The sequence below is a fragment of the Monodelphis domestica genome, chromosome 5, assembly GCF_027887165.1.
Source record: "Monodelphis domestica isolate mMonDom1 chromosome 5, mMonDom1.pri, whole genome shotgun sequence".
NCBI classification, from domain to species: Eukaryota; Metazoa; Chordata; class Mammalia; order Didelphimorphia; family Didelphidae; genus Monodelphis; species Monodelphis domestica.
Genome location: NC_077231.1, coordinates 307,157,495 through 307,174,487, shown reverse-complemented (window position 1 = coordinate 307,174,487; position 16,993 = coordinate 307,157,495). Strand labels below are relative to the sequence as shown.

Sequence of the window (16,993 nt, the reverse complement as noted above, 5' to 3'; positions counted from 1 at the left end):
ACTAAAAATTATCTTTACAGTTTTGGCAATTCACAGTCTTCAAAACCGTATTTTCGCGGTCACAACAGTGATAGCCCTTGGCTAGAATCCATATTGTATTTTGGTTCCAAGGCAGAAGAGCAGTAAGGGCTGGGCAATGCAGGTTAAGAGACTTGCCCAGAGTCACCCAGCTAGGAAGTATTCATGTTTGAACCCAGGACCTCCCACCTCTTGAGCTGACTCTCAGTACACAGAGCCACCTAAGTGCTTCTATACTGACTCTTTAAAACAAGCCACTTCAAGTGTATCACCTGCATGTACAGAAAGACGTGCCTATTTGAACCCATTGTGGCATAATATGGAGCAAAATGGCCCCGTGAATTCCTTTGTGTGTCTCACTTAAGACTCAAAAGACAATTTCAACCAAAAAAGATGCTCCTTGCTATAGTCCCTGTGTAACAATAACAGCTCAAATAGGCAGTTCCTTTGGGGAACAATTGAAAATGACCCCATAGTTTCCTGTAACCCTTCCAGGACTTGCTTTGATTCTGTATCCAGCTTCTGGCTACAACAATGTGGGAGACTGGGGGGGGGGGGGGGTCCATAGAACGGAATATAAATCTCTACGGCACCTCGTGGTCTTTCCACACAATGTGGTAAAGGTAAAAAGGGGAACTTTGGTCGTCTTTATATATAAGTGGAAAACAGCCTTTGGGGTCATGGGTAGAGGAGGGAGGGAGTCAGGAGAGTTTCAATATTAGGCAATAGCTATGAAACTCCCACTGGAACACCATCAGACAGCACAAGGCTCCTCAGGAAGTTCACTGGCTTACCAAGCCATCTGGGTGGCCTCATCTGCCTCTAAGTCAGAGGTTAGATGAGCTCCAAGTTCCTTCCCACTCTAGGATTCAGGCCCTTGAAGAAAAGCTGCCTGCCTGCCTGCACGAGTAGGCAGAGTAGGAAGGCAATGACGGCCCTAAATACAGCCTCGGACTGCGGAGGTGGGAATGGGATGACTGGAGAGTTGAGGAGCTCAACGCCTTTCAGTTTAGTCCTTTCAAGTGTTAGACCAGCTGCTAGCGTCCCCTCTCCCCAGGCCCTTTGGATCTGTCCTGGATGTCCTTGTCATTTCCATTGCCTTAGCCTCTTGTCCATCCATTACAGACCCAGGATGAAGGGGAACATGGTCCCAAGAGAAGTGTAGGGAAAGTGAGGACAGAAGGCATCCAGAAGGGCCAAAACCTTCCCAAACTCCAAGATAATGAAGTCAGGGGAAATAATAAAATGTTTTCCTGAAAGCAAAGAAGTGAGATGGGAAGTAGGGAGGGGCAGGAAAGGGAGGGCATACCTAGGTTTAAGAGAAAAAAATGAACTTCAAATTAGTGGAAGCCTGAAGAATGCTTTTCTCAATTTTTTTTTTTGCAAACGTTTTGCAATACAGCTGAGGACAAATTTGAGGGGAGACCCAAGAGAACATTCTGCCTTTGAAGTTCTTCCAGACTTAGTGAATCAGCAGATCTTCATTTAGAGATTATGAAGAATAATAGGGAAAAGTTGTAGGGATGTTTCAGGAAACTAGAAAACAAAACACCTCCAGTTTTACCCTTGAGGAAAAAACTGACATGAAGATGGCAGCCAGTCCTCAGGGTCACCATGTAGCCCCTTAGTTGCCAAGTTGGCACTCTTTCAATGGACACATCACTTCTCCACCTTGTGTGTAGTGTATATATGAAACCACCATCGGCAATGAAGCTAAAAACTGCCCAGAAAGGTTTTAGAAGTGCTCATGGTCCTGAAGATAATAGCAACAGATTTCTACTCAAACTCTGCTCTGTTTGGTTGTTGGTTTTTGTTGTTGTTTTGGGGTTGTTTTTGTTTTGTTTTGCTTAGCGGTAACCTGGCCAACCCAGCCAATGGGCTCTTAATTATTTGGATTGCCTTGGGTAGAAGAGAGGTAGCATTCCTCCAAAGGACTTGAATTTGGGAACCTGGAAAGACCTTCTGGATCCTTCACCACCCAAACTGTACTCAGTTACACTTTTTTAAAAGATAGTTCATATAAAAAATTATCAATAAAATACTTAGAAATCTATTTGCCGAGACAAAACACAGGAACCAAATGAACACAAGTACAAAATACTTTCCACACAAAACTAGATCTAAGTAATTGGAAAAACATCAATTCCTCATGGGTAGGATGAGCTAATATAATAAAAATGACAATGCTGCCCATACTAATTTATTTATTGTCATACCCATCAAACAACCAGGAAATTTTTTTTACTGAATTGGAAAAAACAAAGTTCATTTGGAAGAACAAAAGATCAAGAATATCAAGGGATATAGTGAAAAAAAAAAATGAAGGAAGGTGGCCTTCCAGTCCCAGATCTCAAACTATACTATAAAGCAGTGATCAGCAAAACAATATGGTACTGGCTAAGAGTCAGAAAGGATCAGTGGAATAGACTTGGGGTAAATGACCTCAGCAAGACAGTCTATGATAAATCCAAAGACCCCAGTTTGGGGACAAAACCCCACTATTTGATTAAAACTGCTGGCAAAATTGGAAGGCAGTATGGGAGAGGTTGGGTTTGGATCAACATCTCATACCCTACACCAAGATAAATTCAGAATGGGTGAATGACTTGAATATAAAGAAGGAAACTATAAGTAAATTAGGTGAATGCAAAATAGTAATCTTGTCAGATCTTTGGGAAAGGAAAGATTTTAAGACCAAGCAAGAGTTAGAAAAAATTACAAAATGTAAAATGAATAATTTTGATTACATTAAATTAAAATGATTTTGTACAAACAAAACCAATACAACCAAAAGTAGAAGGGAAGCAACAAATTGGGGGGGGGGGGAATCTTCATAACAGAAAACTCTGACAAAGGTCTAGTTACTCAAATTTATAAAGAGCTACATTAATTGTACAAAAAAAATCAAGCCATTCCCCAATCAATAAATGGGCAAGGGACATGGATAGGCAGTTCTCAGATAAAGAAATCAAAACTATTAATAAGCACATGAAGAAGTGTTCTAAATCTCTTATAATCAGAGAAATGCAAATCACAACAACTCTGAGGTATCACCTCACACCTAGCAGATTGGCTAACATGACAGCAAAGGAAAGTAATGAATGCTGGAGGGGATGTGGCAAAGTCTGGACATTAATGCATTTGCTGGTGAAGTTGTGAATTGATCCAACCATTCTGGAGGGCAATTTGGAACTATGCCCAAAGGGTGCTAAAAGACTGTCTGCCCTTTGATCCAGCCATAGCATTGCTGGGTTTGTACCCCAAAGAGATAATAAGGAAAAAGACCTGTACAAGACTATTCTTAGCTGTGCTCTTTGTGGTGGCAAAAAATTGGAAAATGAGGGGATGCCCTTCAATTGGGGAATTCAATTGGCTGAACAAATTGTGGTATCTGTTGGTGATGGAATACTATTGTGCTCAAAGGAATAATGAACTGGAGGGATTCCATGGAGACTGGAACAACCTCCAGAAATGGATGCAGAGTGAAAGGAGCAGAACCAGGAGAACATTGTACACAGACTGATACACTGTGGCACAATCAAATGTAACTCACTTTGCTACTAGCAGCAATGCAATGACCCAGTACAATTCTGAGGGACTTAAGAGAAAGAACCGTGGGAGCAGAAACACAGAAGAAAAACAACTGCCTGATCACATAGGTTGATGGGTATATGATTAGGGATATAAACTCTAAATGATCACCCTGGTGCAAATATCAATAATAATAGAAATAGGTCTTGATCAATGACACATGTAAAACCCAGTGGAATTGCAAGTCAGCTATGGGAGGAGGCTGAGGGAAGGGGAGGGAAAGAACATGATTTATCTAACCTTGGAAAAATACTCTAAATTAATTAATTAAATAACATCCACAAATCTATCCAGAGATGGGTAGTATTTATTCTTGAATCATGATTGATCATTTCCTTGGTCAGAATTTTTAAGGCTTGCAGAATGGTTCTTTTTTTACAATATTGACATAAGAATACAAATCATCCTCTCTGCATCAGTTCATGTAAGTCTTCAGGTTTCTCTCAGTCTCCATTTCTTACAGCATCTTGTTCAAATAGGTCATGTGTGTAGAACTAGCCATCCTTCCTCCCTTATCTTGTTCAATCTGACTAATACCATGGATTGCCATTCCTTTTCTATCTTGTGCTGACTGTGTACCATTTCACCCCCTCGGAGGGCAAGGATTCTATCTTTTTACATCTCAGGAAGTGGCAGAGTGCCCTCTATTTGGGGGCAGAGGGCTGGGGAGTCAGGAACAGGGCCCCCAGGAGCCTGACAAATATTTCTTGAATCCGGTTCTCAAAACCATCAAATCTGAGTTTAGGTATTTTGCCCTGCGGTTCGGCTCTGCCTCGTTCCTGTTCCAACTGTAGACTGATTGAAGCCTCCACCCAAGATTAACCTTTCGAAAGAGCAGTTACTGGAAAGTAGGACATAGAGATGTGCTGAGCGTTGGGGATACAAATGGGAAAAAAAGGACAGTCCCTGCCCCCAAGAAGAACGGGGAGCCTGCAGCACCATGCAGAAAGCCGCCCATCAGATTACATCAACGGTAGCTTCAGAGGAAGAGACATGTTCAAAGTGGGCCATGAATTGTCCAAACTGTTTATGTCGCCTTCCTCCCGGTGACACTGGGATCTGTGGCAAAGGAGGGAGGGAGGTTGTTTTGTCTTGGTTACATGCCTTGCTTGGCTGCTTAAGTGCATGGTTTTGTTTTGACTTAATGAGTCCTCAGGTTGATTGAAAAGAAAAGAGAATGGGCTCATTTTAAAAAGGAAACTTCAACGCGTTTTTGACTAGATGTGTCCTTGTCACTAGGCTAGAGCTTTCCGAGCCTGAGGTACAATCAAGACAACCCGGCTTATGTTCAACCTCTCCTCTGCAAGAAGCGAGTGAATGTGACAGCCTGGTTCCTCTCGATCTCCAGAAGGAAAGCGAATGCCCAGCGATTCTCAGGAAGTGGCTGAACAAGCTGTGCTCTTTGAAGAATGGAATTGTGTTGTACTATATGAAAGGGTGAATATGGAACATTCAGAGAAGGTTGGGGAAACTTAGGAGTTAGTACAGAGTGAAACAAACAGAACCAGAAGAGCTGATGGGGCTACCAGCGGGGACGAAGGGAAGAAGTGGCCAAGAATTCAGAAAACTGACCAGAAAGTGTGTCTTCAGGGAAGGTGGTGGTGAAGGGGCCCTGCCAGCCCCCAGTCATTGGAAATCTCAAGGTGGGCAGTGCCAAATGAAGCCTATATTTCTGGATTTGGCTCAGAGCCTTTTGTTTTGCCTGACTATAAAGGGGAGTTCTCATTGGGGATGTGAGCCTCAATGAAAAATGCCATCTGCCCTCATCTGAGAGAGAACTGAGGGAGTCCCAATGCAGACTGAAACATGCCAAATTTCACTCTCTTCTTTTTGTTCATTTGAGATCTCTTCCACAATATGGCTACGTGATTATGCATGGAAAATCTCCATCAGACTGCTTACCAATGAGGGCAGCTGGGTGGCTCAGGGAATTGAGAGCCAGGCCTAGAGATGGGAGGTCCTAGGATCAAATCTGGCCACAGACACTTCCCAGCTGATGACCCTGGGCAAGTTTAAAAATGGAGACTTGAACCCCGGACTCCAATCCCTAGAAGTCCTTGCTCTAGTTCCCAAGATGCCCTCTAATCTCACTGAGATTCTCACCTGGGTCAAGAACAAATTATTATTTAAAGAGTGTCCACCTATGGTTCTTTCTCTCTTTCCTGTTTCCGCTTCCAAGCAGACATGTCTCTCATGATGTAAATGAGGTTGAATGGGCCTCTCGGCCCACCTAGGCACCTGCTTTCTTACTTGTATTTTCTTAAATTCTTAATCTTAAATAAATCTCTAAAAATATAATACTTCTAGAGTAAAACTAATTTTTACCTGCCACAGTTTGGCCTAAAATTTTAATCTTAACACAAGTCACTTAACCCCCATTGCCTAGCCCTTATCACTCTTCTGCCTTGGAACCAATACACACTATTGATACCACGACAGAAGGTAAGGTGCTGTGGGGTGGGCCAGCCTCCCACAGGGGTTGGGGTCAGCAAAATGATGGATGGGACACAGCTTTTGCATTAAACCCATAGCACAGGTTTCACAGGATAAACTGCTCCATCCTGGCTGAGGCCTGGCTTTATTTTATACCCTCATGATCATATATCTACTTGGCACACAGTTTCATTCTCAACATACATGTTTCCATGGAACCCAACAACAGACAGGAAGCCTAGAGAGATATGAAATATTGTTGCTAAGGGCAGGATCAGTGGGTAGAATCAACATGACCCAGATATAGGTTAGGGAATTCAGAGCACAGACTTGCCAGAAGTTTTTATGCCTAGAAAAGAGGGTCCTATCTAAGTGGGTATATAAGAATCCTTAGGTTTAATTTTGTAAGTGGGCTCTCCTGGTAATATCCTAGAGGGACAGAGTGGGGCATCTGTATTAACCCTGCAAGCATGTTGCTCTCATCTTTTTTTTTCCTGGGACTAAGTAAGAAAAATAATCATAGTAATTCCAATAATAAGGGGATAGTAATAAGGAAAGTTACTTAGGGGGGGTTTCAGTGGGTGTTTCCATCCTTCCTGGTGGCTGCTTTGCAGTCCCCAGTTTCCACGTAGACTATGTCAAACAGTATGGTCTTTAATGGCTCCCAGCAGTAAGGGTTTAAAAAAAAAAGAAAAAGATCATCAAAAATTTAAATAAAGCTATATGTGCATTTTTATGTGATACATATGTGAACATATTACATGCATATATATGTGTATGTGTATATAAGGGGGGGAGAGAGAGAGAGGGAGGGAGAGAGAGATAGTTGTATTCCATTTCTAGACATATGGAAATATAATTTGGATGGGGGAAGGAAAGTCACACAGAGGGAAAACATAAATATTGTATTTATTTTAACATAGAAGGAATGAAGGAAAGGGAAAGGGACATCACTAAAGTGTCTTGAAGTAACCAAGATGGTAAAGGGCTCAGAGATCATGTCAGCTTAGAAAGAGTACTTTTGGACTGAATAAAAGTAGACAGGAGCGAAACTAGTACCTGCCTTCAAGTATTGCACCACCTTTTATGGGGAAGTCATCAGACTTTTTGTGCTTCTTGACCCCGGGGTGCAGAAGTCATAGACAGGCTAGCCAGATACATTTTAATATCTGAAACCTCTTGGGTGTTCTTTCCTCATCTGTAAATTGGGGGAGTGTCAGATTAGATAAAGTCAGTTCTAGATTTATGTTACAAATATGATTATTTCCTACCATTTCCACTAAATGGGATAAACAGATGTTCCACGCCCGAGGGTGTGTATAAGTGGGTGGTATGTGGATAAAATGCTGGGCTTGGAGTCAAGAATTGAGTTCAAATCTTACCCAAGGCTACTTGTCTGGTGTTATCACTGAAACTTTGTTTCCTCTTTAGGAAAGTGAAGTGCTTGGGATTCCACGTTTGCTCCAATTCTAAGTAGATGATTCCATGATCCCTTTATCAGATGAGCTGGCCTCTTTGATTTCTAGAATATATAAACAGAAGATAGATGATATAAGAAGATTTGCTTTGGACCCACCTATCTTTCTCCTCTCTGCTCCCACCTGGATCACCCTCTTGGGCTTTCCATCTCTTTGCTAAGGTGGGAGATGGTACCTTCCATACTGAGTTGCCTCTAGCCAGCAAAAAGACGACCCAGGACTTTTGGAGCCTTTTGATAAACAAGATTCTTGAACCCAGCTGCCACTGTCCTCATCTCAGCCAGAGTAATGTAAAACCCCCCAACTGTAATGTTAGATTGAAATGAAAATCACAAATTGTCTAGAACAGTGATGGCGAACCTTTTAGAGACCGAGTGCCCAAATTTCATCCTCATACCCATATGAGCCCCCCCCCCCTTACCCCAGACAGGGGAGAGAGGAAGCACCTCCATTGGACTGCTGGGCAGAGGGGTAAGTGATGTAAGAAATGTCCTCAGGCGTGGTAGAGAAGGGGAAGGGAAGCAGCCTTCTCTGACATGCACCTTCATGTGTGCCAAAGGTTCACCAGTTTGGGTCTAGAAGGTCCCGGAGCTCTCAGAGAGAAGAATGAAGTGGAGCATCTGTGCTGTCCAGAACCAGAACTATCTCCCACTTGACTGGTAAGATTTCAGAAGAAAGATTCTGTGAGCCAGAGGAGAATGCAAATCATCCTCAAGGAGTACCAGACTGAATAAAAGTAGACAGGAGCCTTAGCTAGGGCAGGGGTTCTGAGCCTTTCTGGGGTCATGGGCCCTTTGGCCAACCTGCTGAAGCCTATGGGCAGAATTAGCTTTGCAGAGCCCTGATTTGTAATGCATAAGTAGAATTGCAAAGCAAACCAATTTTGATGGAATAGAGTCATCTCAGTGTCACTAATAATAACTACAACTAGATGGTGCTTTAAGGTTTGCAAATGATCTCATTTATCTCCCCATCAATCTGGGAGGTTATCACTATTATCACTCCCATTTTACAAATGAGGAAACCGAGGCAGTCAGGTTACAGCAGTTTGCATAGGGTCTCAGCAACAGAGTCTGGAGTCATACTCAGGTCACTGCTCCATCATTGTGCTCCCTACATGCCTCCAAGTTCTTTGAGGCCAGGTTGAGAGTCAGAGGGCCTGGATTAACTCCAATGTCTCAGTCATCTAAAGACCGCTGGGCCTTGCCATCCACCCCACTGGTGGGCCTTACCAGGGTCTATCTAGCCTTCGCCTGAACGTCATGTTATGGGCTGACTCCCCCAAATGGGGCGTGATCTCCTTGAGAGCAGATGGCCTCACTTTTTCCATTTGTGTCCCCAGTGCCAACAGGTGCTTGGCACAGAGTCAGTGTTTTAAAATGCTCAGACTTTCATGCCTTTCCTCACCTGCCAGGACTGAACTCCTCGATGTCCAGGGTTCCAGCCAGATCTGTGACTCTGCCCTTGAGGAAGTCTAAACACAGCTGGCAGCCTGCCCACCAGGCTTGGTGCTCCAGAGGGCTCCACCTGGTTTATTGTCGCCTCTCCCTAACATCTCATTGGCTCCTGGGGTGGTCGGGACAAAGTTCCCTGGCCTGTCTTGGGGCTCACCCCCTGGAGTCTGGCCTGGGCCGGGCATCTGTGGAGTGGCTAGACAAGGAGAATTCCAAGAATGCTCTCAGACATTCCTTCTGGGGATCGGGATTCTGCTGACTCCTCTCCGTTGCCCTGGACTCTCCTACCCCACACTTCTGGGAGAGGGCAGGAATCTGGAAGAATAACAGCGGAGCAGAGAAGCCCAGCCCCGGCCTTCCTTCCCCTCCACCGCTTTAAGAGAAAAGCGACTCTATCACCACGAAATGCAAAAATAATGGAACTGATGTCAGCACTCAGACAGCCTTAGAATGCAGACCTGGAAGGAACTCTGGACACTATCCAGGCTGGTCCACCCCTCAACACCGATCACCTATCGGTGCAGAGCTCGAACTCGCTCCCAACCTCTCAACGATGCAGCCGTTTCAGTTTTGTGAAGCTCTTGCTGTAGGAAATTTATAATAGCAACAGCTAATACCTACATTGGATTTACTGTGTGCCAGGCACCTCACAAATATCATCTCATTTGAGCCTCAGGACAACCCTTCCAGGTAGGGACTATTATTATTCCCATTTTACAGCTGAGGAAACTGAGGCAAAGAGTTGAAGTAACTTACCCAGGGCTGCACAGCTACCAAGTATCTAGGACTGCTATTATTATTCCCATTTTACAGCTGAGGAAACTGAGGCAAACAGAGTTGAAGCAACTTACCCAGGGCTGCACAGCTAACAAGTATCTAGGACTGCTATTATTATTCCCATTTTACATCTGAGGAAACTGAGGCAAAGAGTTGAAGTAACTTACCCAGGGCTGCACAGCTAACAAGTATCTAGGACTGCTATTATTATTCCCATTTTACAGCTGAGGAAACTGAGGCAAACAGAGTTGAAGTAACTTACCCAGGGCTGCACAGCTAACAAGTATCTAGGACTGCTATTATTATTCCCATTTTACAGCTGAGGAAACTGAGGCAAACAGAGTTGAAGTAACTTACCCAGGGCTGCACAGTTAATAAGTATCTAACTTACCCAGGGCTTCACAGTTAATAAGTAGCTATTATTATCCCCATTTTATACTTTAGAAAAACTGAGGCAAACAAGTGAAGTAACTTAACCCAAGGCTGCACAGTTAATAGGTGTCAAGGGCTGCATTTGAACTCGGGTCTTCCTGACTCCCTGCTCAGCCTATGCCCCTTAGCTGTTTCCATTAGGCCTAAATCTGTCTAAATGTGTCTCTTTGGGGGCACGGCAGTTCTCAAACCTTGGATATCAGCTATACAGGATGTGACACCTAGGGAAACAGAGTTCCCTTTGAGATCTCCTGGAGGAGACCCTTTCAGATTACAGGGACTGCCAGCGCTTTATGTAGACGGGTAATCAACTTTCCAAATAATTGAAAGTCTGTATAGGCTTTGCTGCTAGCCTCCAGCTGTCAGAGGAAGGGATTCTGGCAGGTTCCTGGATGTTAAGGGAGCTGCCTCTCTTCCTCCTCCTCCCCCTTCCCCCTCCTCTTCTTCTTCCTCCTCCTCCTCCCCCTCCCCCTCCTCCTTTTCCTCCTTCTCTTTTTCCTCTTCCTCCTCCTTTATTCCTCATTATCGCCAAGAAATGAAGCAAACTCTGCGGCTCCTAATCAGTGTAAAAGCCCATTTGCAGGAGATGCAGAACGTCTCACTGGAGAGTGGCCCCAGAGCCTCGGAAGGCAATGGAATACACCGCCAGGGTGCCAGGGAGATGCGGTGCGGTTGTTTGTTCCCGTCACGGTGACTCGGAAAAGCTTGAAAGGCTTCCTTCACCTGGAAACGAGAATTGGAGCCGAGCTTTCAGGGAAGGGGAGCGACTTCAATAGATGGGAGATGGAGGAATGGCGTTAGCAAAGGCTTGGAAGTGGGAAAGTGCAGGATGGGTTGGAGAAGGAATTTCTAGAACGCAGGAAGGACTACGCTAGGAAAGGACAAATCAGCTTGGAGTTCCGACGCCCACCGGGCTGACTATGGTCATCCTGGGAACCATCGGAAGGGCGCGGGCATCCCACCCACAAGTTAAAAACAAAATAAAAATAAAAAAGGGAGAAGGTCCGGTCAGAGGGGGCGTCCCTTGTTTCTTCGCTCACTGAAGCTTGTCTTGGGTTCTAATAGCAGCAACCCACACCCCGGGAGGGGCTTTCCTGGTCGGAAGAGCAAGGATGCTCCCTCCCTGCCAATGCTTCATTCCCGCAAAGGCTGAAAACCACGTCCCAGCGTGGGTGTGGGGGCTGGGCGCAATGGGCCAAGCCCAGCCTGCCGGTCTCTGGACTCGTCCCCTGCCCCAGTTTTATAATCTTGTTTTCCCCAAAGTTAATTTTCCACCGGACTGCCGCGGCCGCTGCCTCAGGGGACTTCCTTATCCGGATCCCACATCAACTACGGGAACTTCGGGGGGACCCAGCCTGGGCGTGGCCAAAGCCCATTTGGGAGAGAGAAAAGGGGCCCAAGCAAAGCGGCGAGGGCGGGGAGCGAGGGTCTCCGGGGGTGGGTGGACTTTCCTGGGAAGCCAGGAGGAGCCTGGGAAGATTTTCAGTAAAAGAGACAACACGAAAGGCTGGCTTTGGAAGCTTGGCCCTGGCGGGGCGGGAGAGAGAAGGTAGGGCGCGCGGCTTCCGGTTGGCTAGGAGAAGCGCTGGAAACCGACACGCGGAAGATAAGAGCCCGAAGCTCCAAGCCCGGGAGGCTGAGGGAACGGATGGCCGGTGCCACTGGCAGCGAGGATCGAGAGAAGAGGACTTTGGGGAAACAAAGGAAAGGGGAGCTCCTTGGGGACAGCCGTGCGGATTGGGCATGACGGGCCATCCAGATGGGGAGCCCCTGGAGAAACTGGTCTTCTGGGGGGGCTGGAAAAGGCATTAGGTGTCGAGGCAAGGAAGTTATTTGCATAGAGGTGAGAGCTGAATGGACTGTTGTGAATGAGCCTGACCAAGGAGAGAGACAGGCAGAAAGAGAGAAAGGGAGAGAGACGGAGAGAAATAGAAAGAGAGAGAGAAGGGGAGACAAAGAGAGAGAAAGGGAGACAGAGACAGAAAGATTGAAAGAGAGAGAGAGAAAGGGAGACAGACAGACAGACAGACAGACAGACAGACAGAAAAAGAGAAACAGAAAGAGAGAGAGAAGGGGAGACAGAGAAAGAGAGAGAAAGGGAGACAGAGCAAGGGAGAGAGACAGAGAGAAATAGAAAGAGAGAGAGAAGGGGAGACAAAGAGAGAAAGGGAGACAACAGAAAGATTGAAAGAGAGAGAGAGAAAGGGAGACAGACAGACAGACAGACAGACAGACAGACAGACAGACAGAGACAGACAGACAGAAAGAGAGAAACAGAAAGAGAGAGAGAAGGGAAGACAGAGAAAGAGAAAGGGAGACAGAGCAAGGGAGAGAGACAGAGAGAAATAGAAAGAGAGAGAGAAGGGGAGACAAAGAGAGAAAGGGAGACAGAGACAGAAAGATTGAAAGAGAAAGAGAGAAAGGGAGACAGACAGACAGACAGAAAGAGAGAAACAGAAAGAGAGAGAGAAGGGGAGACAGAGACAGACAGAGAAAGAGAGAGAAAGGGAGACAGAGAGAGAAAGGGAGAGAGACAGAAAGAGAGAAAGGGAGAGAGGACAGAGAGAAAGGGAGACAGAGACAGAGAGAGAGAAAGGGAGACAGACAGAGAGAAAGGGAAAGAGACAGAGAGAAATAGAGAGAAAGGGAGACAGAGAGAGAGAAAGGGAGACAGAGACAGACAGAGACAGATAGAGAGAGAAAGGGAAACAGAGAGACAGACAGACAGAAAGAGAAGAGAGACAGAGACAGAGGCAGAGGGAGAGAGGGAAGAGAGGACCCAGCAGAAAATGTGTTCTATGTGATAAAATACTACCACACCATAAGAAATGATGAACAGGTTAATATTAAACAACAACAACAACAACAACAACAAGAAGCAAATTTGGAAAGACCTACATGAAGTAATGGAGTCCAAAGAGTAGAACCAATGTCTACAACTGCAGAATTAATGTTTGAAGAATAGCTTGTGAATGTCCACCTCCAGAGAAGGAATGATAACTTGATATAATTTATATATACATATTTCTGTTGGTTGGTGTCTTCTATGGAGAGGGAGGGAGGGAGGGAGACATAATGGGTCTTTGAGACTAAGGGAAGAAAAAAGATGGAGGAGTCCTGGTCAGTCAGGCCAGGCTTCTCATAACTCTGGGAGTCTCTGGTTCCTTATCTATTTTATTCCATGAATGAAGGATGACCCAGAGAACAGTTTATCTTGGCACCGATTAAGAAGTGTTGAGTGGTGGTGCTGCCACTTTGAGCTCATGTAACCCAGGCCCACTGGAGCTGGAGGGGACCTCGGAATCCAGCTCCTCCATTTTACAGAGGAGGAAACTGAGGCACAGGCCATGACTTGCCTAACTTCACCTAGTTCACAATTGAGTTGAGCTGTGAGCCCAAGTTCTCCAATCCCCAATCCAGCACTGCCACCTTTTCTCGGGTGACCTCTGCAGATGTCTCATCTCCTACCCATCTAGGCTGTATTTCATTTCACCAGGGCAAGGGGGCTGACCTATGGGTCCTGTCCCTATTTCCAGGGCGTGGGCTGCCTTTCCATAATGGGCACTTTCTGCCCTCTTGTGGCCAATTCCGGGAGCTTTGAACACCTCTCCGAGGTTCTGCTCCAGGAAACATTGGGCGTGTGGGGGCCAGAAGCCGTGGAGTCTGGCTAGGATGGGACCCCCAGCTTCCATGTATTGATTCTAAGACGGAAGGTGCGGCTTTTGTTCTGGTTTTCCAGTTCTACGTTCACGCAGGTCACGTAGAGTTTGGGAGCTTCTCAATAGCCATCTCTTTAGCTCGTGCCTATACCCAGCGTTTTCCCTGGCTTGTCTCTAGGTCTCTGCCACAAAAAGGAAGAGGACTTCCGTTCCCTTGTTCAGTTCAGGCTTTCTGCAATAGAAGAAAACCCAACAACACACAAAGGATTTGTGCTTTGAGCTCAGAAACCATCCGGAAAACTCTGCCCCTGAGAGCCCTCCCTCGTTCTCCAGACTGACTGGTTTGGGCCAAGCTTTGCTCTTCCAAATTGTTGCCCTGACAATTTTGTGGCAATTTTGCTTCCATGTCCACTTGGGCCAAGAACTCTTTGGTTCCTGGAACACCTGAACAAGCCTTCCTCCAGGGGACTGCCGGCCTTCCCTCTGCCTGACCTCCCAGGCCCGTTCTCTCCGCTGGCACTCTCCACCTTTTCTTTAAAGGGAAAATTCAAGGGGGGGAGCTCAAGTTGTGGAATTATGAATCCCGTCCCATCCAGTCACACTGATTTGTACCTTGTCGGGGAGGTGGCCTCCTCTTTCTTTGGAGAAATAAAACCTTATTGGTGGCTTTGGTTTTTCTGCCAATCACCTGCACCTCCCAGTGTGATCTTTATCTTCCCTTCTCTAAGTTTGTCTTACAGCTGCCCCCTCCCACTCTTTCAACCAGTTCTCACACAACTTGATGTAGAAGCCCCGCACAGGGTGGTCAATGCCTTCCCTAAAACGTGCTCACCTCATACCCTACTGGCAGAGCTCTGAATTCACCCATTCTTTTTCTCGTACATTTTTGTCGTCCTGCAAACCCCCCTTCCACACTGGTCACTGCTGTAGGAGCAAAGCTATCCATAACCAAATCCCCAAATAAAACCCTAAACACACTGGTGGGAAAGACGACTCCAACGGCTCTTTCTCTGGAGCTGGAGAGCCTTCCCCGTCATAGGTCTTTCAGGATTATCCTAGATCACTGATTGCATTGCCGAGAGTAGCCAAGTTTTCACAGATGACCATCATCCAATATTGCCGTTATTGTGTACACTCTTCTCCCGGTTCTGCTTATTTAGCACCACATCCGTTGTTGCAGATCGTTCTACCTTTCTCTGAAATCAATCTGCTCATCATTTCTTATAGCACATCACCAACATGTACCATGATTTGTTCAGCCATTCCCCAGTGGATGGACATGCCTTCCGTTTCCAGTTCTTTGCCACAACAACAACAAAAAAAGCAGTTTCAAATATTTTGTTACAGGTAGGTCTCCCCCCACCTCCTTTTTAAAAATCTCTTTGGGTTTCAGACCTAGTAGTGGTATTGTTGGATCAAAGGGTATACACTGTTTGTAGCCTGGAGCAGAGTTCCAAATTGTCTTCTGGAATGGTTGGATCAGTTCACAACTCCACCAACAATGTATTAGTGTCCCCTCCAGCATTTACCACTTTCCTTTACTGCCATATTGGTGAATTCACCCATTCTGAAAAGCATTTTTTTAAAGAAATTAATTTATTTAGTCAATTTAGAACATTATTCCTTGGTTACAAGAATCACATTATTTCCCTCCCTCCCCTCTTCCCACCCTTCCCACAGCCGATGCACAATTTCATTGGGTATTACTTGTGTCCTTGATCAGAACCTATTTCCATGTTGTTGTTTGCACTAGGATGTTCATTTAGAGTCTACATCCCCAACCATATCCCCTTGACCCATGTATTCAAGCAGTTGTTTTTCTTCTGGGTTTCTACTCCCAGAGTTTTTTCTCTGAATGTGGATAGTGTTCTTTCTCATAGATTCCTCCTTGTTATTCAGGATCACTGCATTGCCACTAATGGAGAAGTCCATTACGTTCGATTGTGCCACAATGTATCAGTCTCTGTGTACAATGTTTTCCTGCTTCTGCTCCTCTCACTCTGCATTAATTCCTGGAGGTTGTTCCACTTCACATGGAATCCCTCCAATTTATTATTCCTTTGAGCTCAATAGTATTCCATCACCAACATATACCATAATTTGTTCAGCCATTCCCCAATTGAAGGGCATCCCCTCACTGAAAAGCAGTTTGATTTGACTGAAAATCATAGGCTCTCATGTCCTCTTTGACTTCACACACACACACACACACACACACACACACACACACACACACACACAGAGCAGACATTTTTCAGCTCTCTTTCATGAGTTCTCTTCTCCATTAGAATGTAAGGTCCTTGAGGACAGGAACTGTCTTTTTTCTTATATTTGTTGAATCTTCAGAGTTTAGCATACTTCCTGGCTTATAGTAAGCTCTTAATGTTTGTTGCCTTGTTGCTGTTAGCTATTTCATTCAGTTCTGGCTCTCAGTGATCCCATTTGGGATTTTCTTTGCAGACATACTAGAGTGGCCATTTTCTTCTCCAGCTCATTTTATAGTGAGGAAACTGAGGCAAACAAGGTAAAGTGACTTGCCCAGGGTCACACAGCTAGGAAGTATCTGAGGGCCGATTTTTTTTAAACCTTTACCTTCCGTCTTGGAATCAATAGTCAGTATTGGTTCCAAGGCAGAAGAGTGGTAGGAGCTAGGCAGTGGAGGTTAAATGACTTGCCTAGGGTCACACAGCTAGGAAGTGTCTGATGCCAGATTTTAACCTGGGACCTTCCGTGTCTAGGCCTGACTCTCAATCCACTGAGCTACCCAGCTGCCCCCTGAAGCCAGATTTGAATTTAAGATGAATCTTCCTGATGTTAGGCCCAGCGCTCTATCCACTCTGCCCCCTATTTGTCCATTTGTTGGCCATCTGTCTTTCAATGCATGGACTCTGATTAAGTGCTTTTGGTCCCCTTCTCGGTTGTTCAAATTGTTTTTCAGAACTAGGAGACTGCCAGTTTTGTTGCTGATCCAGGATTGTCCTCTCGGCCTACTTAGGGGCTATTTGCCATCCAAAGCAGGTTATGAGGCTGTGTTGGGAGAAGGACCTTTGGAACAGCAGCCCTTTTGGCTTTCTGCCAAGGGGGACGGTTGGTTGATTTAGTCTCTGGCTGTTGAACAGTAAGTGGGTCAAAGGTGGACCTGGCATTGGAC

The 16,993-nt window shown here is 45.5% G+C and overlaps 1 long non-coding RNA gene across 3 annotated transcripts; it reads right to left on the bottom strand.

The window, feature by feature from the left end:
* Window positions 1-2,874: 2,874 nt before the first annotated feature.
* On the bottom strand, window positions 2,875-11,517 carry LOC103094283 (uncharacterized). Of its 3 annotated transcripts, none has more exons than XR_008912510.1 (4): window positions 8,928-11,517; window positions 7,967-8,201; window positions 7,425-7,564; window positions 2,875-7,240 (listed from the first exon to the last, which is right to left on the bottom strand). It is a non-coding gene; the product is annotated as an uncharacterized LOC103094283 (long non-coding RNA). The 3 variants fall into 3 exon arrangements; XR_008912509.1 differs by having other exon boundaries at window positions 8,063-8,201; window positions 8,928-11,501; XR_008912511.1 differs by having other exon boundaries at window positions 2,875-4,668; window positions 8,063-8,201; window positions 8,928-11,500.
* Window positions 11,518-16,993: the final 5,476 nt, after the last annotated feature.